The 26,320-nt window shown below is 43.0% G+C and overlaps 1 protein-coding gene and 1 pseudogene across 2 annotated transcripts in view; both read left to right on the top strand.

Moving 5' to 3' along the window:
• The window catches only part of LOC137254284 (uncharacterized), a 36,340-nt pseudogene extending 11,312 nt beyond the window's left edge, over nt 1-25,028 (top strand).
• Nucleotides 1-26,320, top strand: part of LOC137252732 (uncharacterized) — a 160,470-nt gene that overhangs the window by 12,813 nt on the left and 121,337 nt on the right. The gene's annotated exons all lie outside the window — the stretch shown is intronic.

The following is a 26,320-nucleotide window of genomic DNA, read 5'->3' on the forward strand; positions in this document are numbered from 1 at the left end:
AATTCCACCATTATTGCGACTGCGCAGTGGAACGGCGCCGCTAAATCGTAAGATTTAACTGTGGTTGCCATGGTGGAACCATACAAGGTGGTAGTCGCTGTGACATTCCTGCAGCCATCATTAAAAGTTCCATATACTTTGTTTTTGTGAATCGATGGACTAATGTCAAAATCGTACTGCTCTGAAAGTTGATGTGTCAAATCGTATAAAAACTACGAGTCAGCTGTCACCTTGCATAGTTACGCCACGGTGGTTGCCGTTATTGGGAATTTTCCCACACCATTGAATTCTTTCGCGATGCCACCTGCGCGAAATTAACAAAAATTTGTTTTAACCACCCCAGGCAGACATGAGTGAGGGTGAATCCTACCTTTTTCCCTATCACTAGCCAACTGGTACGTTCCAAGGGTGAATCTCCCAGGTGTACCATAACAGTCTAGAGCTTCCTACGTACATGGAAACCCCAATAATTTGCAGTGCCATTTTCACGAATGTATAATTCAATCACATAAAACTGAGCCAGAAAAATGAATGTGGCACATTCCTGTTTCTGGCTGACGACAAGGTAATGATGTTCCTGTTTGTATGACACATTCGTTGATATGGCTCAACAATTTTTGAAAAAAAGTAAGAACAGCACACATTCGTATGTTCGAATGTTCGGGTATATACGTGCCTGAATGTTGGGCACCAACTTGTAACTCTCCAAAACCTCTAGAGGTTCACACACAATTGAATGACGATTTTTTATTTATCATTATTTTACTAAAGGAGCTATAAAACTACGCCTGCGATATATATGCTAGTTGAGATACACAAAAGATGAGCTGTATAAGGTATTCTTCATAAAAAATTATACCGATGAAGAATTTTTAATAGCTGCATATCCGAAAAAAAAGATAGTTGTTTAATTGAAGACAACCCGGTTTATTCGAAGCCGTTGCCTGTTCTCGAATCAAAACTAAAACACTTGAAAAAATTGTGTGAAAAACTGGTTATACCAAAAGAATATCATTATTTTTAAAAAAATCTTGAGGGCAACGCTTTATCCGAACCCAAATTTCAGAAGATTCTGATTCTGATGAGAATAAGAACTAGCTCTAAGTTTGCAATAATATCTTAAATAAAAAACATTAGTGTATATGAAATTGAATTGAATGTGTATCTTTTTTCATTTACATACATACTTTCGATAAGTCAACGTTATTTAAAAATCAATCTGCAGTGCATTTTTTACGTCTTTTGTGGTTAAGGCCATAGCATGTCCGTTGGGACAATTCTTATAGCGTATTCGGATTCAGCGCATCAAAATCCATAGAAAGCATGGACCGATTTATCTGATCCGGCTACTTTTAATTTTTTTTGTATAGATGTGTAGAATTAGATCAGCTTATCAGCTTTTTATTACCCTTATATTAAGTCCCTTTCATGTTTGTCCCCTCATTTCTATACGAATTTTTGACCTACGGAAAAGTCTTTGTCTGTAACTTCCCGTTGAGCTAGACACTTGATACTTAGAACATAGTTCAGATCTGGGAGACATTACAATGCAAGTAAAAAAAATCCGCTAGGTGGCGCACGGATCGAGATATACAGAAAAATTATTTTCAAATGGAAATTTTGCAATCGACTTTTAAATAACTTTTCGGTGATCCAGAGACTTGAAACTTAGCGCATAGTTTGCGAGTCGATGGCACTACAATTCGTGGAAAATAAGATGCCGCCAGGTAGCAGACGAATCGAGATAAACGAAAATCCCTGCAAATCCCTGAAAAAACGCAGAGAATCTTGCGATCAATTTTTATGTAACTTCCCGGTTAGATAGAGACTTGAAACTTGGGCCGTAAGTCAGAACCCGGTGACAATGCAATATTTGATCAAAAAAATTTCGCTAGGTTGTGCATGGATCGAGATATTAAGAAAATTAATTTTGATTTGGGAATCTTTCAATCCATTTTTAACTAACTTCCCGATGACCTAGAGACTTGAAGCTTGGCGCACAGTTCGGAGCTTGGCGACAATACAATTTACAGAAAACAAAATTCCGCTAGATGGCTCGCTAAGTGAGATAACTAAAAATCCTTGAAAAATGAGGGGAATCTTTTAATCGATTTTTGAGTAACTTCTGTAATTCGGAAGGCCGTGACAACGCAATATTTTATCAAAAAAATTCCGCTAGCTGGCACATGGATCGAAATATTAGGAAAATTAATTTTAATTTGGGAATCTTTCAATCCATTTTTAACTAACTTCCCGGTTACCTAGAGACTTGGAGAACTTAGCACATAGTTCGAGGCCCGGTCACAATATAATTTATAGAAAACAAAGTTCCGCTAGGTGCAGTGCTAATTGAGATAACTACAAATCCCTGAAAAACGAGGGGAATTTTGCGATCGATTTTTGAGTAACTTACCGGTGAACTAGAGACTTAAAACTTGGGCCTTGGGTCAGAACCCGGTGGCAATACAATATTTGATCAAAAAATTCCGCTAGGTGGCGCATGGATCGAGATATTAAGAAAATTAATTTTAATTTGGGAATCTTTCAAACCATTTTTAACTACCCGGTTACCTAGAGACTTGTAACTTAGCACATAGTTCGAGACCCGGTGACAATACAATTTATAGAAAACAAAGTTCTGCTAGGTGGCGTGCTAATTGAGATAACTACAAATCCCTGAAAAACGAGGGGAATCGTGCGATCGATTTTTGAGTAATTTGCCTGTGAGCTAGAGACTTGAAACTTGGGCCGTGGGTCAGAACCCGGTGACAGTGCAACATTTGATCGAAAATTTCCGCTAGGTGGCGCACGGATCGAGATATTAGGAAAATTAATTTTAATTTGGGAATCTTTCAATCCATTTTAAACTAACTTCCCCGTTACCTAGAGACTTGTGAGCGCTTAGTTCGAGACCCGGTGGCAATACAATCTACAGAAAACAAAATTCCGCTAGGTGGCGCGCTAAGTGAGGTAACTACAAATCCTTGAAAAACGAGGGGAATCTTGCAATCGATTTTTGAGTAACTTCCCGGTGAGCTGGAGATATGAAACTTGAGCCGTAAATCAGAACCCGGTGACAATGCAATATTTTATCAAAAAAATTCCGCTAGGTGGCGCATTGATCGAGATATTGAGAAAACTAATTTTAAATTGGGAATCTTGCAATCGATTTTTAACTAACTTCCTGGATATCTAGAGACTTGAAACCCGAAATATAGTTTAAAACTCGGTGACAGTGCAATGTTTGATCAAAAAATTTGAGCTACGTAACGCACAAGTCGAACTATTTAGAAGATTAGGCCATACCTTCATACCAGAATTCCAAAGGCCCAATTCAATGCACGTCCTTGCATACTTTTAGGCGTACGCGACTTTCACCACTGATGTGAAATTGGCATTGACACCAATGATCATTGCTAATTCATTTATAAATAGTAAAAAGGCGCGTGATAATGAATTTACCACAACTTTAGAGGACATTCCTTGTATATCACAATTCCCTGCGTGCGATGCGCATGAATTCTCCTTACCAGCGCAGTTAATATATCCATATGTTGATGGCATGGATTTGAAATGTGGCTGTCCGCAGTCATGGGCAATTTCTAAAGCATATGGCTGTGGTCTGCTGGGACATCCAGAACTGGTGAAAGATATTGTAGAAACTACAAGGCGTGTGCTACCAAATAACTTTAGCATATCGATAAAATTACGCTGATTAAATGGCAGTGGAGAGCAATCAGTACGATCTACAGTGGAACTGGCACGTCAACTAGAAAAATGTGGTGCCACATTTTTGAAATTACATGGACGAAACATGTGGCAGAAGGTATCAGGTCATCATAATATTAACGCTATGTCTGAATTAAAGAAATTCATAAAAAAACAACTTATTGTTAATGGCAATGTTCGCACCTGGCAAGACGCTAAAAATTTGCATGCACAAACACAGGCTGATGGTGTAATGCAGGGATGCCCCTCAACGTTAAGCTAATCGTTTATCAAAAAATTTCCACCGTTTCCGTTGAAACACTTCGAAATATTATCGATAAAGAAATTATCAAGATAAATTGTATCTCGTTTTTAACTGAAACGAAAAGCTTTCGTTACGTTAAAAACGTGATACTTTATGTTTGAATTGTGCTGGCAATGCTATAGCCATGGTGAAGCCGTAAGGTGGTAACAGCGAGCGGACATACACACACAAACTCCAAGCAATTTGTTTGTGTAATTCTTTGGTGGTAATGTCAAGAATTCTCTGAGAAATGTTCGATTGTCAAAATTCATGAGAAAAGTTGCAATCAGCTTGGCTAAAGCTTTCACCTTTAATGACTCCGCCATCAATCAGCTTTGCCAGCATAGTTTGAAATTAATAATCAACATAAACGATTTGATTTCGTTTTGATATGGCAGAAAACGAAACAAAATCATTTCGTTAATTTGACGGTCTTAACGTTAATAAACGAAACGAAATGACTTTGTTTCGTTTATTAACGTTAATTATCGTAACGAAATGATATCGGTTCGTTGGTTAAGCATGCCTGGTGTAATGGCAGCACGGGGTATACTTTCAAATCCTACACTTTCTAACGAACACTGCGGGGAAGCCGAAACATCGATGGAATGTGTGCAGCAATGGTTGTATATAGCCACAAGTGCTGGTGATCACACACATATCCAAAGTTTTCATCACCATCATTTGCCGTCATCCAGTGAGCTTTACAGCTCCGACTCACGCTCAATTCTCACGGGAATGCTCTGGATCATTGAGAGACTTGAGAAGCAGATGTCGTGAAATTTTCGCACACGTGAAATGTGATAGGCAGATGTCGCCGCTGTTTTGCATTTAACTCATACGCCGAAAGGCTAAGCAGCGACATCTATTTTTGAAAAAGTGGGTTTATTAATGGCAGCGTTGCCAATCTAAAAAGAAGTAATTAACAAATTATCTGGCTCACAAATTGAACCAGACTTATATCTGGATTTATCTGGCTCAAACCGTCGTTGTTGCATTTACATGCAAAATTATTTATCTGGCTCAGGATTTTGCCACCGGATGATGGCTATTATGTGGAGCAGTCATATGAAAAGGAAGCTGAGCTTGGAGTTCAACAATTTTACGAGCAAGCAACAAATATTTGAATTTTTTGAGGGTAATAGTCTAGTTGAGGGGTCGACTGCTAATACGCTACCAAAAATATCGAGAGAGGTGTCAAACGACGCGTCAGTATTAATAATCCGAAGGCGGAAAGTAAAAATATTAACTCGTTCAAAAGATATTAACGAAAAACCGAAAAAAGACCCACGGGTACCTCCGAAACCGGGGGTGGGATCCATAGTATTTTTGTGCAGAACACCTTTCTGAGTTGGCGGCCTTCGGCCGCGCTTATAAAAAATAACCCTGGACTACGCCATGCCAAGTCCGGGTGTGTGGTATAAACGTGGCTACCGCCACGGTGATGCACAATTTTTTTTGTGGGTATGAACACAACAACAACCACATGGAAATCGCCAACTTCAACTGCAAATATCTCCGGACAGAGATAAAAGTTTTCTTTTCCGCCTTCGGATTATTGTTCTCGAGATTAATACGCTTCTTTTGACACCTCACTCGATATTTTTGGTAGCTTATTAGCAGTCGACCCCTCAACTAGACTATTACCTTTTTGAGAAACATTATGGCTTAAAGCCCCGCACAGAATCGTATAGTAGTGCCTTGCAATATACTAAGTGTACATATATATCCTCAACTAAAATATGACGGGGTGCAAGTTAATAAATCATCAGAGGCACTCACTTGGAATGAGAATCGGAGGGTAAATTTTTCAATGAATTCAAAGATGAGGTGTCGGCTTCCCAAGGCAGTCGGTTCTATGTACCGGAGCGACTCGGGATTTTTCCCGACCAAGGACTGTCATTTCAGTGTGACCCCATTTAATTTGTTTCGTCCCTCCCACAAATTGTCATCCTCCCAGCAGCTCCTTGCAGCAGGACTGCTACATATTCTCTTACTCCGGGAAGGTATCGAACCCAATCCGGGTCCGTCTCCTCACCCCGGTCCTGAGAAATGGTTTTGCTGCATTTGCCAGAAAAGAATCTTTTTAGGACGGTCATACTCTGTTCAGTGTGTCTCGTGCAAGGGATGGTTGCATCGGACAGGTTGTTCTGGGCTTGATCCCGAAACCCGACGTCCACGTAACTTTTATAAATCTTTTGTGGCTCCTTGCTGCTCACGCCCAAGGGCGTCCCGTAGTCTACGCCTAAGCGTATCCCCACTACTTTCCAGCAGCTTCGCTGCTCAGCAAGCCACAACAAGTACCCGCTGCTGCTCGCGCCCCACGGCGCCAACAACTCAAACAGCTGATACCACTCATTACTACTACCTTCGTAGTAGAGCTGGTAGCAATGCTGAGCATCAGCCCCTGCCCCCGTCTTCTTCTCCTCCCCTCTTTTCTGGCAGCAATCGTGCAGGTCAGGGAAACAGACTCTTAGTCCCTGCCTCCGTTTGCACCGTCTGCCAGCACAGAATATATAGGTTTGCGACATCCGCTCAATGCAGCTCCTGCCTTGGGTGGTGCCACTTTCCTAGATGTTCTGGTCTCCGCGACGGCAACCCCTCGACGGGTTTTATCGCGCCATGTTGCCAGGTCGCAAACCCAAATCATCCGGGTACCCCAATGCTTGCCCAAGGGCGCCCAGTCCCAAGGCCACAACAGCAATTGCGTCCTGGCCTTCCACAACCTAGGCGTAGTCACCCCTCACTTACCCCTAGAGTGGCGGCGTCACCCCTCATGCACTTCAGAATTCTGCAGTTCAACTGTAACGGACTAACTGGGAAGATTACGGAGATAGTCGATTTCATGAAGCGGCACAACATCCGCATTGCTGCGATTCAAGAGACTAAACTCACAGCAAGATCTGCATTGCAGACCTGCTCTGGTTATAATGTCCACAGGAAAGACCGCGAGAGCGGAAATGGAGGCGGCCTCGCGTTTATTATACACCACTCTGTGCAATATCATATATTTGATCCTGGCATCGACCGCAGTGACAATGTCTTAGAACGTCAAGGCCTATCTGTCCGGTCAGGCGATGCAAATCTAGAAATCATCAACATCTACATCCCTCCTGTCACCTGTTGCCCCAGTGGATACCGCCCTAATATCGAGGCCTTACTCACTGGCAACAATCGCATTATCTTAGGCGATTTCAATGCCCATCACGACCTATGGCATTCAAACTTGCGGGCGGACAGTAGGGGTGAGATGTTGGCGGATCAAATAGACGAAACGACGTTCTGCACAATTAACGGAGACGCCCCCACACGTATGGTAGGAAGCTGTCATAGCTCGCCAGATATCTCAATCGTGAGCGCAGAACTCGTAAACTGCGTCAACTGGCAGCCGATGGTAACATTGGCATCCGACCACCTGCCCATACTTATTTCGTTCGAGCGTACCGCCGACTTCATCGTCACCGAAAAACGCACTTTCATAAACTTCAAAAAAGGAAAGTGGGAAGAATATAAATCTGCAACAGACAGCAGCTTTGCTGCCCTCCCTATCCCGACTGATGCCCGCCAAGGGGAGCGTCCCTTCCGTAAGGTCATTGAATCCGCCTCGGCACATTTCATTCCCGCCGGGAGAATTCCCGAAATCTGGCCCCACTTCCCGGCGGAGGCCGCGAGCTTAGCGAGGGAACGCGACCTTATAAGACAGCTTGATCCAGGCGACCCCCAAATAAGGGATATAAACCAACGCATCAGATTGCTTGTGGACGAACACAAGCGAGCGAAATGGGAAGAGCACCTAAGAGGTTGTAACCTCTCTACCGGTGTAGGTAAACTTTGGTCCACCGTAAAGTCCCTATCGAATCCGACTAAGCACAAAGACAAAGTTTCCATCGCCTTTGGCGATAAGGTGCTGTCGGATGCGAAAAAATGCGCGAGCGCTTTCTGCCGACAATATATAATGCATCCTACGGTCGACAAAGATAGACGGAGAGCCAATAGACGTGCACATAAACACAAACTCAGCGCGTCACCAATTACCATCACCGCTAGAGAGGTTGAGGACGCCATTGGTCGCGCTAAACCATCCAAAGCAGTGGGCCCAGACGGCATAGCCATGCCGATGCTTAAAAACCAAGGGAAAGAGGGTTTCAAATATTTAGCGCATGTCTTCAACCTGTCTCTTTCCACCTTTGTCATACCCGAGAAATGGAAAATGGCCAAGGTGGTCCCGCTACTAAAGCCTGGGAAACCAGCTAACGTAGGTGAGTCATATCGTCCGATATCTCTCCTATCGCCAGTGGCAAAGGCGCTTGAAGCCATTTTGCTCCCTCATTTCCAAGCACATTTGCAGCTAGCCCCTCATCAGCATGGCTTCAGAAAACTCCATAGCACTACCTCCGCGTTAAATGTCATTAGCACCCAGATAAATTGCGGTTTGAATCAATATCCCCACCATAGAACAGTACTCGTAGCGTTAGACCTATCAAAAGCTTTTGATACGGTCAACCATGGCTCGTTACTGGAAGACCTGGAAGGGTCTACCCTTCCCCCATGTCTTAAAAGGTGGACCGCAAATTATCTGGGTGGTCGGCAGGCATCGGTGCAATTCAGAAACGAAACATCAAAACAAAGGAGAATTAAACAAGGGGTGCCACAGGGTTGTGTCCTATCCCCGCTTTTGTTTAATTTCTACATATCTAAGCTACCTTCACCACCGGAAGGAGTCACAATCGTTTCCTACGCCGATGACTGCACAATAATGGCCACAGGCCCAGGCCCAAAGATCGATGAGCTATGCAATAAAATAAACGGCTATCTCCCTGATCTCTCCAGTTTTTTCGCCTCGCGAAACCTGTCATTGTCACCGACTAAATCTTCCGCGACCTTATTTACAACATGGACGCCCCAAATGTCGACCATATTGAACATCCACGTCGATGGCACTACGCTACCGACTGTCCTACACCCCAAAATCTTGGGTGTGACGTTTGATCAGGATCTACATTTTGGTGCGCACGCAACCGCAATTGTTCCAAGAATTCAGAGCCGTAACAAAATCCTCAAATCCCTTGCTGGCAGTACCTGGGGAAAAGATAAAGAAACGCTCTTGACCACATACAAAGCAATTAGCCAGCCGATTACGTGCTACGTTGTAGCAGTGTATCGCCCCATCCAATAGGTCTGACCAATCACAAATTGTCATCAATATCCTCTAACGGGAGTCCAAGGAAACTTGCCGTTTCAACAGGGGTGGACCATAAGGAAAGGGGTGTTAGAGGCGTTGGTTCCACATTACAATTGAAGAGATGGTTGGTGTCATGTGGGGACACATTGCAAGCGGGGCATACATTTTGTATGTCGGGGTTGATTCTGGATAGGTAAGAGTTTAACCTGTTACAGTATCCAGAACGAAGTTGAGCAAGAGTGACACGCGTTTCCCTGGGGAGTATGCGTTCCTCTTCCGCGAGTTTTGGATAATTTTCTTCAAGTAATGGATTCACCGGGCAATTCGCGGCATAAAGGTCCGACGCCTGTTTATGGAGTTCACCAAGGACCTGCTTGTGTTTTTTCACTTCATAAGGCTGGGTTCTCAGGTGCCGTATTTCCTCAAAATGCTTACGGAGATGCCTCCTTAAGCCCCTAGGCGGTGCTGGTTCATCAATCAGATGTCTGTTGGGATGCCCAGGTTTCTGGGTATTCAACAGGAACTGTTTGGTCAGCATCTCATTTCCCTCCCTGATGGGGAGTATTCTCGCCTCATTATGCAGATGGTGTTCGGGGGACATAAGAAGACAGCCCGTGGCGATTCCGAGAGCAGTATTTTGGCAGGCCTGTAGTTTCTTCCAGTGGGTGATTTTTAGGCTTGGCGACCATATGGGTGACGCGTAGCACGTAATCGGCTGGCTAATTGCTTTGTATGTAGTCATGAGCGTTTCTTTATCTTTTCCCCAGGTACTGCCAGCGAGGGATTTGAGGATTTTGTTACGGCTCTGAATTCTCGGAACAATTGCGGTTGTGTGCTCACCAAAATGTAGATCCTGATCAAACGTCACACCCAAGATTTTGGGGTGTAGGACAGTCGGTAGCGTAGTGCCATCGACGTGGATGTTCAAAATGGTCGACATTTGGGACGTCCATGTTGTAAATAAGGTCGCGGAAGATTTAGTCGGTGATAATGTCAGGTTTCGCGAGGCGAAAAAACTGGAGAGATCAGGGAGGTAGCCGTTTATTTTATTGCATAGCGCCTCGATCTTTGGGCCTGGGCCTGTGGCCATTATTTTGCAGTCATCGGCGTAGGAAACGATTGTGACTCCTTCCGGTGGTGAAGGTAGCTTAGAAATGTAGAAATTAAACAAAAGTGGGGATAGGACACCACCCTGTGGTACCCCTTGTTTAATTCTCCTTGGTTTTGATGTTTCGTTTCTAAATTGCACCGATGCCTGCCGCCCACCCAGATAATTTGCGGTCCACCTTTTAAGACATGGGGGAAGGGTAGACCCTTCCAGGTCTTGCAGTAACGAGCCATGGTTGACCGTATCAAAAGCTTTTGATAGGTCTAGCGCTACGAGTACTGTTCTATGGTGGGGGTATTGATTTAAACCGCAATTTATCTGGGTGCTAATGGCATTTAGCGCGGTGGTGGTGCTATGGAGTTTTCTGAAGCCATGCTGATGAGGGGCTAGCTTCAAATTTGCTTGGAAATAAGGGAGCAAAATGGCTTCAAGCGTCTTTGCCACTGGCGATAGGAGAGATATCGGACGGTACGACTCACCTATGTTAGCTGGTTTCCCAGGCTTTAGTAGCGGGACCACCTTGACCATTTTCCATTTCTCGGGTATGACAAAGGTGGAAAGAGACAGGTTGAAGACATGCGCTAAATATTTGAAACCCTCTTTCCCTAGGCTTTTAAGCATCGGCATGGCTATGCCGTCTGGGCCCACTGCTTTGGATGGTTTAGCACGACCAATGGCGTCCTCAACCTCTTTAGCGGTGATGGTGATTGGTGACGCGCTGAATTTGTGTTTATGTGCGTGTCTATTGGCTCTCCGTCTATCTTTGTCGACCGTAGGATGCATTATATATTGTCGGCAGAAAGCGCTCGCGCATTTTTTCGCATCCGACAGCACTTTGTTGCCAAAGGCGATGGAAACTTTGTCTTTGTGCTTAGTCAGATTCGATAGGGACTTTACGGTGGACCAAAGTTTACCCACACCGGTAGAGAGGTTACAACCTCTTAGGTGCTCCTCCCATTTCGCCCGCTTGTGTTCGTCCACAAGCAATCTGATGCGTTGGTTTATATCCCTTATTTGGGGGTCGCCTGGATCAAGCTGTCTTATAAGGTCACGTTCTCTCGCTACGTTTGCGGCCTCCGCCGGGAAGTGGGCCGGATTTCGGGAATTCTCCCGGCAGGAATGAAACGTGCCGAGGCGGATTGAATGACCTTGCACGCTCCCCTTGGCGGGCATCAGTCGGGATAGGGAGGGCAGCAAAGCGGTTGTCTGTAAAGGATCTATATTCTTCCCACTTTCCTTTTTTGAAGTTTATGAAAGTGCGTTTTTCAGTGACGATGAAGTTGGCGGTACGCTCGAGCGAAATAAGTATGGGCAGGTGGTCGGATGCCAATGTTACCATCGGCTGCCAGTTGACGCAGTTTACGAGTTCTGCGCTCACGATTGAGATATCTGGCGAGCTGTGACAGCTTCCTACCATACGTGTGGGGGCGTCTCCGTTTATTGTGCAGAACGTCGTTTCTTCTATTTGATCCGCCAACATCTCACCCCTACTGTCCGCCCGCAAGTTTGAATGCCATAGATATTGATGGGCATTGAAGTCGCCTAAGATAATGCGATTGTTGCCAGTGAGTAAGGCCCTGATATTAGGGCGGTATCCACTGGGGCAACAGGTGGCAGGAGGGATGTAGATGTTGATGATTTCTAGGTTTGCATCGCCTGACCGGACAGATAGGCCTTGACGTTCTAAGACATTGTCCCTGCGGTCGATGCCAGGATCAAATATATAATATTGCACAGAGTGGTGTATGATAAACGCGAGACCGCCTCCATTTCCGCTCTCGCGGTCTTTCCTGTGGACATTATACCCAGAGCAGGTCTGCAATGTAGATCTTGCTGTGAGTTTAGTCTCTTGAATCGCAGCAATGCGGATGTTGTGCCGCTTAATGAAATCGACTATCTCCGTAATCTTCCCAGTTAGTCCATTACAGTTTAACTGCAGAATTCTGAAGTGCATAAGGGGAGACGCCGCCACTCTGGGGGTAAGTGACGGGTGACTACGCCTGGGTTGTGGAAGGCCAGGACGCAATTGCTGTTGTGGCCCTGGGACTGGGCGTCCTTGGGCAAGCATTGGGGTACCCGGATGATTTGGGTTTGCGACCTGGAAACATGGCGCGATGAAACCCGTCGGGGGGTTGCCGTCGCGGAGACCAGAACATCTAGGAAAGTGGCACCACCCAAGGCAGGAGCTGCATTGGGCGGATGTCGCAAACCTATATATTCTGTGCTGGCAGACGGTGCAAACGGAGGTAGGGACTAAGAGTCTGTTTCCCTGACCTGCACGATTGCTGCCGGAAAAGAGGGGGGAGAAGACGGGGGCAGGGGCTGATGCTCCGCATTGCTACCAACTCTACTACGAAGGTAGTAGTTATGAGTGGTATCAGCTGTTTGAGTTGTTGGCGCCGTGGGGCGTGAGCAGCAGCGGGTACTTGTTGTGGCTTGCTGAGCAGCGGGGCTGCTGGAAGGTAGTGGGGGGGGGGGTGCTTAGGCGTAGACTACGGGACGCCCTTGGGCGTGAACAGCAAGGAGCCACAAATGATTTATAAAAGTTACGTGGACTTCGGGTTTTGGGATCAAGCCCAGAACAACCTGTCCGATGCAACCATCCCTTGCACGAGACGCACTGAACAGAGTATGACCGTCCTAAAAAGATTCTTTTCCGGCAGATGCAGCATAACCATTACTCGGGGTCAGGAGACGGACCCGGATTGGATTCGATGCCTTCCCGGAGTAAGAGAATTTGGAGCACTCCTGCTTAAATGGGGTCACACTGAAATGACAGTCCTTGGTCGGGAAAAATCCCGAGTCGCTCCGGTACATAGAACCGACTGCCTTGGGAAGCGAACTGGATTCACCGGGAAATTCCCGGCATAAAGGTCCGACGTCTGTTTATGGAGTTCACCAAGGACCTACTTGTGTTTTTTCGCTTCATACGGCTGATTTCTCAGGTGCCGTATTTCCTCATAGTGCTTACGGAGGTGACTCCTTAAGACCCTGGGCGGTGTTGACTCATCAATCAGATGTCTGTTGGGATGCCCAGGTTCCTGGGTATCAACAGAAACTGTTCGGTTATCATTTCATTTCTTTCACTTTTTGGGAGTATTCTCGCCTCATTATGTAGATGGTGTTCTGGGAACATAAGGAGACAACCCGTGGCGGTTCTGAGGGCAGTATTTTGGCAGGCCTGTAGCTTCTTCCAGTGGGTAATCTTTAAGCTTGGCGACCATATGGTGTAGGAAACAATAGTGACTCCTTCTGGTGGTGAAGATAGCTATTGATATGTAGAAGTTATACAGAAGTAGGGATAGGACAGCGGTTGTGAATGTGAATGTGAAATGTGAGTTTTTTTGACGTTTTTGCAAAAAAAGCGTTGAGGATTTTTAATATCTTACGAGGTACCTTCGTACATGTTTGTGAGAATGAAGAATGAGACCTATTCAAACTCAATTTTCAGCAGGACAAGGCCGCTGAGACTTTGCTATACTTTAACATACAACCCCATTTACCCGTTTTTAGCAGAACTATAATTTTGATTTTATTAAATTTTAAAAATGTTTCTTCCTCTACAGTTCAGCATATCTTTTGCCAACACAAGTTGGCGATGTTTTTTCTTAGGACGGTGCCTTCGCTACTTTATAATGAATGTCAATTCCCATCAATGGATATCGCAGCGCGCGATTGACCAACAAGACGATGCCCGCCGGGAGAATTCCCGAAATTCGGCCCCACTTCCCGGCGGAGGCCGCAAATTTAGCGAGAGAACGTGACCTTATAAGACAGCTCGACCCAGGCAACCCCCATAAGGGATATAAACCAACGCATCAGATTGCTTGTGGATGAACACAAGCGGGCGAAATGGGAGGAGCACCTAAGAGGTTGTAACCTCTCTGCCGGTGTGGGTAAACTTTGGTCCACCGTAAAGTCCCTATCGAATCCGTCTAAGCACAATGACAAAGTTTCTATCGCCTTCGGCGATTAAGTGCTGTCGGATTCGAAAAAATGCGCGAGCGCTTTCTGCTGTCAATATGTAATGCATTCTACGGTCGACAAAGATAGACGGAGGGCCAACAGACACGCACATAAACATAAATTCAGCGCGTCACCAATTACCATCACCGCTAAAGAGGTTGAGGACGCCATTGGTCACGCTAAACCATCCAAAGCAGTGCGCCCAGACGGCATAGCCATGCCGATGCTTAAAAGCCTAGGGAGAGAGGGTTTCAAATACTTAGCACATGTCTTCAAACTGTCTCTTTCCACCTTTGTCATACCCGAAAAATGGAAAATGGCCAAGGTGGTCCCACTACTAAAGCCTGGGAAACCAGCTAACATAGGAGAGTCGTATCGTCCGATATCTCTCCTATTGCCAGTAGCAAATACGCTTGAAGCCATTTTGCTCCCCTACCTCCAAGCAAGTTTGCAGCTAGCCTGTCATCAGCATGGCTTCATAAAACTCCATAGCACCACCACCGCACTAAATGCCATCAGCACCCAGATAAATTGCGGTTTAAAACAAAACCCCCACCATAGAACAGTACTCGTAGCGCTAGACCTATCAAAAGCTTTTGATACGGTCAACCATGGCACGTTACTGAAGACCTGGAAGGGTCTACCCTTCCCCCATGTCTTAAAAGGTGGACCGCAAATTATCTGGGTGGTCGGCAGGCATCGGTGCAAACGAAACATCAAAACCAAGAAGAATTAAACAAGGTGTGCCACAGGGTGGTGTCCTATCCCCACTTTTGTTTAATTTCTACATATCTAAGCTACCTTCACCACCAGAAGGAGTCACTATCGTTTCATACGCCGATGACTGCACAATAATGGCCACAGGCCCAGGCCCACAGATCGATGAGCTCTGCAACAGAATAAACGGCTACCTCCCTGATCTCTCCAGTTTTTTTGCCTCGCGAAACCTGGCATTATCACCGACTAAATCTTCCGCGACCTTACTTACAACATGGACGTCGCTACCGACTGTCCTACACCCCAAAATCTTGGGTGTGACGTCTGATCAGGATCTACATTTTGGTGAGCACGCAGCCGAAATTGTTCCGAAAATCCAGAGCCGTGATAAAATCCTCAAATCCCTTGCTGGCAGTACCTGGGGAAAAGATAAAGAAACGCTCATTACTACATACAAAGCAATTGGCCAGCCGTTTACGTGCTACGCGTCACCCATATGGTCGCCAAGCCTGAAAATTACCCACTGGAAGAAGCTACAGGCCTGCAAAAATACTGCTCTCAGAATCGCCACGGGCTGCCTTCTTATGTCCCCAGCACACCATCTATATAATGAGGCGAGAATACTCCCCATCAGGGAGAGAACTGAGATGCTAACCAAACAATTCCTGTTGAATACCCAGAAACCTTGGCATCCAAACAGACATCTGATTGATGAGCCAACACCGCCTAGGGGCTTAAGGAGTCATCTCCGTAAGCATTTTGAGGAAATACGGCACCTGAGAACCCAGCCGTATGAAGCAAAAAAACACAAGCAGGTCCTTGGTGAACTCCACAAACAGGCGTCGGACCTTTATGTCGGGAATTGCCCGGTGAATCCAGTACTCAAAGAAAAGTACTCAAATCTTGTGGAAGAGGAACGCATACTCCAGGAAGAGGAACCCATACCCAGGGAAACGCGTGTCACTCTTGCTCAACTTCGTTCTGGATACTGTAACAGGTTAAACTCTTACCTATCCAGAATCAACCCCGACATACAAAATGTATGCCCCGCTTGCAATGTGTCCCCACATGACACCAACCATCTCTTTAATTGTAATGTGGAACCAACGCCTCTAACACCCCTTTCATTATGGTCCACCCCTGGTGAAACAGCAAGTTTCCTTGAACTCCTCCGTTAGAGGATATTGATGACAATTTGTGATCGGTCGCGGCTGTTAGGTGGGGCGAAGCACTGCTACAACAACAACAACAACGACACCTTTGAGTATTCTTGATCTGAAAATTAATATGCAACGAATTTGTACAACAAACGAACAACACACACTGAAATAATCTTGGTTAAAAATTATCTAAGAATCTAATAATTCTAAGCTTTTTCCTACGTTCCTATTCTAAGCTTGTCATCTCTAATTAAAAAAAATATTCAACAATCGCATAAAGTTTGCAAAAATTTTAAAAGCAATTCAATTGCAACGAATTTGTCAATAATTTTTAACCAAACTTTATAAACTAGATGTATAACAAAAAAATATTTTGAATATAAATATTTGCTGATGAATTTAACTGACAGTACCAATACCATCAACTAAATGGTCCTTATAAATATTGTAATCACATAATTTAAAATAAAATATTACTATGAGTACCTACGTTTATATTGCAAAATTACGAAAAAAAGAAAATAGCATAAATTACCCTCAATGTAAAATTATTCTAAACTAAAAAATGTCAAAACTTAAATAAAATTTAAATCGGTATTTAAGTGTAAATCGATCCATGAAAGCATCGTAAAATAACTTATGTTTTTTTGGTAGTTAACGTTATCGTTTAGCCTGGTTTTGTTAAGTATGTTGTATTTTTTATAGTATAAATAAACATTCAACACAAAGCTTCTCTGATTATGAGTTGCAATACTTTTTGGTTTAGGTTGCGATATGTAAAATTACATATTTTTGTACACAGTTCTAAAATGTAAAGGAAAAAAATTTATATTTGTCTATTAATGAAATTATTAAAAAGATATTGTTATATTAATGATATAGAGAAGCGCCAACACGAATGCAAGTGGTTTCAAACCTCTGGTAGGCAATTCACCACTTTAACTGTCAGAAAAAATGTTAAATTGTTCATTTTATGTAAAAAAAATTTTTGAAAGTTGCAATTGAAGTTCTGAAAGCTCGGGAATTTCAATTGAAGTTGAAAAAATTACAATTGAAGTTCAGAATTTTCAATAGAAGTTCAGTAAATTATAATTTAAGCTCAGGAATGTCAAATGCAGTTCAGAAAATTACAACTGAAGTTCAGAAAATTACAATTTAAGTTCAAAAGTTGCCACATTATTTCGTTACCGTGGTGACTATTGTTACCACACTAGAATCGAGGCATTTCGAGCAGCCAAATAATAACACCAGTTTGCTAAAATGCTGTTTAATTGATATAATTTTGCTAATTTGCTAGTGATGAGATTGTCAACGTTTCATTTAACGAACGCTGCTCAAATTTTGCTAAAGACTGTAATGTTTTATCATAAGTAAAACTGCTACAACCACTGCAGCTCGAGCAACCCTATATCGAGAAAATATAGAAAAAATAGGAGTTTAGCTCCTTGTTACAAACAGTTTGGTTGTAATTTTTATTTGTTGATTTAAATCAAGCTATTATGCCACTATTTTGCTATTAGCTTATTTTTAAATAGATCTTTTTTCCCAAGGCAAAAAAACTCACAGAGTTAGACATCCTTAAAATATGTTGCCGAAACCGTTCCAGGAAGTTCCAAAGGTCTACAAAGTACCATTTTATATTTTTTAAATCTTTGGATAGACATGAAATTGTGCTAAAAAGGTTAAGATTATCAACTTATACGAGTATGTAGAAGATATTTTGAATGACTGAAAAAAGTTATATCCCATTATCATTAGCTTTTAAATTTATTGTAACGAATTTACTGAAATTCCGCTTATTTGCAACCTTCTACTAACGTTCGTATCGCTAAAATGTTGAATAAATAACTCCAATATTCAATAATGCAAAATGGTCTTATTAGACTAATTTGAAAATACTTCACAATAACACTTATACTTCGCAACTGATAGCGTGCTTAAATCAAGCTAACTCTGTTTACTCAGCTTTCGCTCCTTTTATAGTCTCTGCTGTCTCGTTCGCATACTTCCAGGCGTTTCTTCTTCTAGAATTTACTATTTGTTTACCAGCTATAAACTTATCAGCTATAAACTACAGATGCACGTTTATGGCTTCTCGCATAGCAATAGGCGCGTGTATATGTGAGTAATAATGATTGCATACTTTTGTGAGTATCTCAGAGATATATGCATGTGTTTGTACGTACCTCTCCACTGCTTGCATGTACATATGTGTAGGCATAATGATTGATTTGTTTATGTGCATACAAGTGACTGCTTAGTATCGGCTTAGAGATGATAGTATCCCTTAGTGTTGCTAATATTCGTCACAGTATTTTAAGATACTATTAAGTGAATATTGTTATCTAGTCTGTAAGTTTAATTTAACCATAGACTCACATAAATGAAATGAAATGGAAAGCCTTTATTTGAAAATAGGGTGAAAATGATATTTCATTTAAAAATAAGAAACTATCATTCAAAAAACAGAACTTTTTACTTCAAACTGAGAGTCCATCAATTCAAAATGATAAAAAATAATTTATAAAAATTTGATTTTAATTAATTGCCCACAGGCAAAGTGAATTTAACAAAGTGTGATTGACAGTTGAATATGATTTTCTTGTAAGGGACCATTATGTCAAACAAATGTAAACAAATAAATTAATCCTATGCACCACGCATGTAGCTTAACTACAAAGAAAAGAATATGAGAACCTTAAAAGCCGACCGTACTTTTTTCAATAAAACCAAACACACAATTTAATAAAACATATCTGTTTACAAACCGTTTAAGCCGTTTTTTGTATTTAATTACCCAAGATACATATATGTTCTTCGCATTAATTATCTTCCCACTTCTGTGACTAATTTTTGTTAGAATGTTTAGATTTATACACCTAACCTCCTCGAGCCTTACTTAAATGTCTCGAAAACTGTTTTCGAAAGGGCTACTTGAGTTTCCAAATCGGAAACGTACATAGTTTTTTGTTTAATTGTGACTTACTTGAAGGACTCGATTCAATTGAAATGGAAGCAGCTTATGGATGCAAGGGAGCACGTTTGTAGATAATCAGATCTAACGGACAGCTGATAAAATTTGTTTCCTTAAAATTATTTTCGGAAAGGCGAGGTACATTTTATAATACAACCAAATATCTTTCTTTCCATCGCTTCCATCTTTGTTCGCAAGCTGGCGTTTTGAAAAAACGGACTACTTTGCTGTCCTCGTTGTTGTCACTCGCACCCCAATCTTCATATCTTTTGCTTCTTTTCGTATTTCTAGTTGTAAGGGTATCCTAGAGGTTGCTAAGCGCAATAAAAAGCTTTATAGCGCTACAGCGTCTGCAAACAAACATGGAACTAGACGTGGGAGGCGGTATTGCCTAGAAGGTTCAATGTGGTCATATTAAATCTTTTCGGGATGGCAGATTAATGGTGCTTTTTACCGGAACCTTCTGGATCTATGTATGTTCTTATATAAATAGATTAAATATCCTTAGTGCACAAACATTAGCATACATGTACATACATATATACAAACATACCAAAAAATAGAAATTTTGTTTAAGAACCTTAACGAAACGTTTAAAATTTAGTATTTTTCAAGAAATGTATACATTCCTAACCATTAACACGCATAAATATGTATTTATGTATGTCAAGCCGATATGAAATGAAAGTACATATAAATGCACTCCCGATGTTAAATAACGCTCGCCTGTGGTCGCTGATGAGGGGTAGTATTCTGTGACGGGTAGTGCGTGCTCCAATCAATAAAAGGCCCTGCTTCAAGATTACTTTTGTCTTTCTTCACAATATGAAGGATTTACCAACGTATGTATTAGGAAGCGAGTTACCTGCACAACGTCGTGTGAAATTTGATGGGATGATAGCTGTTTGGGTGTTATCCACAGCAGCTGCTGAATCTTCAAATTACTCCTTTTATATGCTCGTATATATGCGTGGCAATAGTCTCTCGCACCGCTGATTGCTTCAAATCGCAGATGATCCGACAGCAAATATAGATTCTTTCAAATCGCAAATAATAAGACCGCAATGTAGGTGAAAATAGCTGATTTTATTTGCTATGATTTTGGTACAACCGTATCAGAGGTTTCTCGAAATTTATTTGTTTCACGCAATTCCGATACACTTTATAGATTATTTACTTGACTTCAATTCACTTTTAGAAAAACGATGATTTTTCCTTTCAAATAGGATGGTTAGAAGGCAAAATGACAAATCGCAAATTTTTACTAAAAACCAGAAAAAGCCAAAGTTGTTGATTTGCACGAATTAAAATGTAGCAATGAACAAAAGGTGGTGGTTTTCTGACGGGTGGCGATCATGCCGGAGCGCTACCCTTTGATTGCGGCGAATTCAGGTTGGTCGATTTACGCGGTGGAGGCTGCCACACGTCCATGAGTATTCCTAATGGGGAATTTAAAATTAAGTGTAATTCATGAGGTTTTGGGAGTACAATAAGATGAAATACAATATAATCAAATATAGTACAATAGATGGGTTATAATTAAATTCATGTATGTAAAATGGGGATTTAGACGTGTGACAGCCTATGCCGCCTAAACATCCTGGCCCGCCTAGACGTACTAAGCGCCTAACGTGTACTGCATCTCGTCCAACGCCCGAACTGCTTCTTTGATGAGGATTCTGCCAACTTCATTTTTGTAGGTGGATGTGCGCAGGCCGATGGCGGTGCATCTTATTGTGCGGTCTCCATGGTTTAATGGCAGCTGTTGTTGGCGTACGTCGGACGCACGAGTGGTGGCTTGTGGTTGTCGGCGATGCGGCGCGGGAGTACGACGGCGCTGCTCCAGGCGACTTGGCTGCGAAGGAGCATCCTGGTGTGGTGGTACGGCGTACGACGGCTGGCGACCTCCGGCTTCTCGATGTAGCAGTGTGTGATGAGGTTGCCCGCAGACCCGACAGCGTTCCGTAGAGGTGCACTCGTTGGTGCGGTGGAACAGCGCCAGACAATTGAGAGAGTATTGATGTGCCTAGCAATAAGCGTGCGTTGTTTCTGCTGCATGGCCGCGAAAACAGGGCACCTCAGGAGGGCGTGATGCCGTATACGTAATCGGCATTTGCGATAGTCGGGCATCGCGGTGTTGATGCGTCGTGACGGGGCTGCGGGCACTACAGCTCGCGATTCCAGCGAGCGGTGTGGTGCGGGAACCGGAGGGCGCTAACGATCCATCTGGAAGAAGAAAATAAGAAGAGGAACGTAAAGGGCGGGGATGTTAGAGCCTTCGTTTATATCAATGGGAGGAGAATTTTGGGGGGTGACTTAATTATGTTCTGGGGTGGTTTCGATAGCTAAGCTTTATGGACTGTAGTTGGTTCGGGAGATGATCGGGAACCGTGGGGATCTGAGTCAAGCTCATCGGGCGACAAGAAACACAGTTTTGTGACAGGCCTGGTGAGAAGACAATTTTGAGTGCGTACGCCGACCTCTCGTACGTGTCCGTCTCTGCCAGGGTGAGTGCTCTCTACTCGACCCAGACGCCATTCGGAGGGGGGTAAGTTGTCTTCCTTAATGACGACTAGATCGCCAATTTTAGGGGGAGTTTGAGCGTTTTTCTAACGATAACGCTTTTGAAGGTCGATGAGGTAGTCTGTTTTCCAGCGTTTGCTGAACTGGTGATACAGAACTTTTAGTCTCTCCAATCGATTGATTATAGAGAGGTTTTCGTGATTTGATTCGGAAGGAGAGACCAGTGGGGCACCTCGAAGAATGGCCCGGTGTGAGGGCGGTGAGGTCTGCAGGGACCTGAGAAAGCAGGGAGATGGGACGAGAATTGAGTACGGCTTCAATACGAATTAATAAATCCGACAATTCTTCAAAGGTAAAGCTGTGAGGTCCGGGGACCTTTTTAAAATGGGTTTTGAAGCTTTTGACATAAAAATGTAAGGCGCTATAACCTCCGAAGAGATCTAAGTAGGAGCTTCTCTTCCAATTTGCGTCGGGTTCCTCTTGATTTTCCCTACAAATTGCCCGGACAGGACCTACATAATTTTATGCCGACTCCGAACGGCGACTGCAAGGCAGATGAGTTTTCACTGAAAGCTTTTCATGGCAGAAATACACCCGGAGCGCTTGCCAAACACTTCCGAGGGGCGACCCCGCTTAGAAAAATTTTCTTCTAATTAAAAAACCTTATTTCTAAATTTTTTGATGTTGGTTTGGCCGGGGTTTGAACCCAGGGCATCCGGTGTGGTAGGCCGAGCATGCTATCATCACACCACGGTGGCGCGTACTTTTGGACAATATCCGTCGAGACTTCGTTGAGGCAGGTGACGAACTCTACTTCCGTAGCTCGCTTGGCACCGATGAATGTTTTGCTGTTGTCACTCTTTATTTGTTTAGGGTACCCTCGACACCCTACGAATCGGGCGAACAAAGCAAACAAAAACGGCCACATAGCCCTTTACGAGGATTGGAGATCGGTGCATCGAAGCTTTTATTTGAAACTTTTGAAGTCTACACCAGTAAGAGTGATGTAGGGCGAGAAAGTACATCGTTTGGGGGGTAAAGCTGTCATTATTTGGGAGTGCGTTTGTTGTTAATGGGTGATGCATACTTTACTTTGAAAAATACACTTTTTATCAGGGGTTTAAGCCGGGATATGAAGAAGTCTTGCCTTACAGATTGTTGCATTTGTCGAACCTCCGCTTGTAGAAGTAACTCGTGAAGGAAACGTAGGTACAGGGTGGAGAGCCGAGACTTCTCGCGGAGAATAATGGGATGTCGATCATGATAAGGCATGTCTGCGTTGGCTAGTCGACCATTAATGCGGCGCATTGCGAGAAATGGGTCAAGTACCAACAGGGGACTACGTTTCCCTAGGGGTTTCGAGTCCTCTAGGCATGCTCTCTCCTGACCGAAGTATCGAGTTTGGGACGCGATGATCATACGATGTTTCGCTCGTTTAAGTTCGGCATGAGATAGTGAAAGGGTGACAGGATAATGGATGCCGTTTAATGCATCTTTTTCCCGACGTATGAACCTCAGAACATATGCGATGACACGTAGAGCTCGAGAGTAAGAGGAAAGCCGATCTAGGATATCGTCAGTCTCCTCAGCGGCATGCAGTGCCTCTATTCGGCGTAGTTCTGGTGGGTTGACTTTTTTCATCGTTGGTTGCGGCCGATCCTCGGGGGTCGGGAAAGCCACTCTGGACGATTCCACCACAGCGATGAGTTAGCGAGATCGGCGGGGCTACATCCTCTGGTTCCAAGATCCGCGGGGTTGTCTTTGCTTCGCACATGTCGCCAAGGGACATTTCCTACGAGGTCTATAATCTGTGCTGTTGGGTTAGAGACGTATGTTTTCCAAGAGTGGGGTGGTTTTTCCAGCCAGGCTAGCACGATTTCAGAATCGGACCACATAATTAATTTTTTTTTACTTAGGCGGAGATGGGGTTGGACTACTGCGACTAATTTTGCTAATAAGAGCTCTCCGCGTAGCTCCAGGCGTGAGAGAATAATCGGTTTGAGAGGAGCCCCTTTGCCTTTGGACACTATAAGGTGAGAGTAGACCTGAGTACCGACGGTAGTTCTTAGGTACAGATTTGCGCAATAAGCTTTTTGTGAGGCGTCGCAGAATCCATGGAGCTCAAAATATTGATCGGGCGCAAGATTCATCCATCGGGGTATTTGGATGGCTGAGATAGAGGGAAGATTTTGGGAGAAATGCGCCCATTTGACTAGACGGATGGGTAAAAATGTCCACATTACTATTATTGCTGCTTGCTGAGGATGAAGACTATGATGAAATTTTGGAACGGAGACATAACTTGAAGAGTATTCGGAACAGTAGTGATCCATTGAACCTTCCTTGCAGTATTTTCAAAGAGCATCTTCGTTTACCGAAAGAAGCGAGTAAAATGCTTATAGAAGATTTGTGGCCAAAGGATGACCAACCTACTTCTCTGCCCTTTGGAGTACGATTTTTTTGTTGTCTCACATATTTAGCAGATGGATCGTATCAAAAATATGTTGCTAATAATATATATGTATGCTGCGCTCAGCCAATCTTCTGTGTCACGAGCTATCAAATATATTACCAATTTGATTGTGAACGAAAAAGCATCTGAAGTAAATTTTCCTACCACAAACGAGGAGCAGTTGGCTATAAAAGCAAGGTAACGTTGAACGTGGAAACTTACAGATAGTACATGGGCTAATATTTTTTGTTTCTACTTGTTTAGGTTCTACGCAAAATTTGGTTTGAAGGGTGTTATCGGCGCAATGGATTGCATACATGTGGCGCTCATTTGTCCACCAAGAACTTTTCCGGCCAGACCGTATAGCCTCTATATGAACCGCAAGGGATACCACAGCGTCAATGTTGAAGATGTTTGCGACGACAACTTAAAGTTTCTGGCAATTGATGCAACTTCTCCTGGGTTATGCCACGACTCAGGTATATGGCCAACATCAAGCGTTCGTGCGTTTATGAGCGAGCAGACAGGAAGTTTACTACTAGGTGATCAGGGTTACCCCCTAAAGCCTTGGCTTATCACACCCTTAGCTCAGCCCGCAAATCCTCGGCAACAAAAATTCAATAAAGTACATTGCAAGGCAAGAAATGTTATTGAAAGAGGAGTGGTTAAGTCACGTTTTCGATGGTTGGCACAACATCGTACTTTAAATTATAGTCTCGAAGCAGTAACTACAATTGTAAACGCCTGTTTTATTCTTCACAATGTTGTAAGAAACAATTTTACGAGTGATGAAGTGGAAATTGAAGAAGTGGAGCCAGACGTAGAAGCGACTGCAACAGAAAATGCTACCAACACCCATCTGCCCAGGCGAAAGGATTCGCCAGCAATTAATCAACCATATAACCTGACTGTGCCTTTAAAGTTCCTCGAATAGGATAATAAAATAATATAGGGTCACTCACAAAAATAGGTATACATATATATGTAATACTCCTATATTGCTAACAGAAAATGCTCGCAATGTGTTTTGAATTCGAAATCAAAACAAGACAGCCTATAAAATTTTTGTGATTGTAGCAACATAAGTGTGACAAGAAAAAAATTGAATTAGGTAAATTCGATTATTGAATACAAAAACAAAAACGTTTAAACAGCAATATATCGGCACTCTGATGTTTGGGAATGTACCTGGCCCTTTGTAGCAATATAGGAGTATTACATATATGGGTATACACTTGGTTTATGCTGAAAAAAACTCAAATGAAGTGGCTCACAGCTTAATTGATAATTTTCATTTAAAATATCGCAAATTCTCTAACAGAAACCACATTTAAGTATTTATTAAGGAGAGTTAATCAAAATTTCAAAAATGACCATCAAAAGTTTCAAATTGTGTTTCAGAATTTCTAGAAAATTTTTGAGTATGCAGTTTGGTAGCCCAATAAATTTTAGTGTAATAATGGGCAAGTTAGAAATAGCTCAAAATTTTTCCTGAATTTTCATAATTTTGCTTGGCGAGGGTGTTGAGCAATTTCTTCCATACATCAAGAGCTCGGGATGATCCCTACAGTACGCCACATATAACTGCAACTGGGACGGGGTGGTGCGTGCATATTTTCTATAATTAAAATAAACAACTAATAATGAATTTAACAAAATATTTACCAAAATTTACTTACTTGTTGATTTCCATTTTACTCTTTTTTTTTTTTGATTGCAAAAACATATGTTTTTCAATTCCACCATCCATCCCTCAGAACCGCGGTCTCAGAATCGCGGTTATATTGCGGGGTTACAATTTTTGGTAGTTATGTTTGCCTATAACAATTTTATCGGTTACGCGCAGCATAGGGCCGTAAGTGTAACATAAATTCGCGAAATAATCTAATGTTAATATTGTGGCGAATGTTGACATCACTATGCTGTTAGTAAATAATCACAACAACAAAAACATTAAAGCAAGCCACACTCGCGTACATGAACACATCAATCATTATTTACACACATATATACAAGGCAACGACGAGATGTCACACATACACACATGTAGTCATCTCACATGCACACGCATATGGCTATAAGAAAGGCATAAACTACAAATAAACATCTGTATATAGGTGGTAACCAAGCATGAGATACACCTGTTCTCGAACAGATTTTCGCGAAACGACTAGACCTTGGGAGAAATGGGTGAACGAGAAAACCGAGACTATAAAAGCTGAGCAA

This window comes from Eurosta solidaginis, chromosome 5 (assembly GCF_040869045.1).
Source record: "Eurosta solidaginis isolate ZX-2024a chromosome 5, ASM4086904v1, whole genome shotgun sequence".
Lineage (NCBI taxonomy): Eukaryota > Metazoa > Arthropoda > Insecta > Diptera > Tephritidae > Eurosta > Eurosta solidaginis.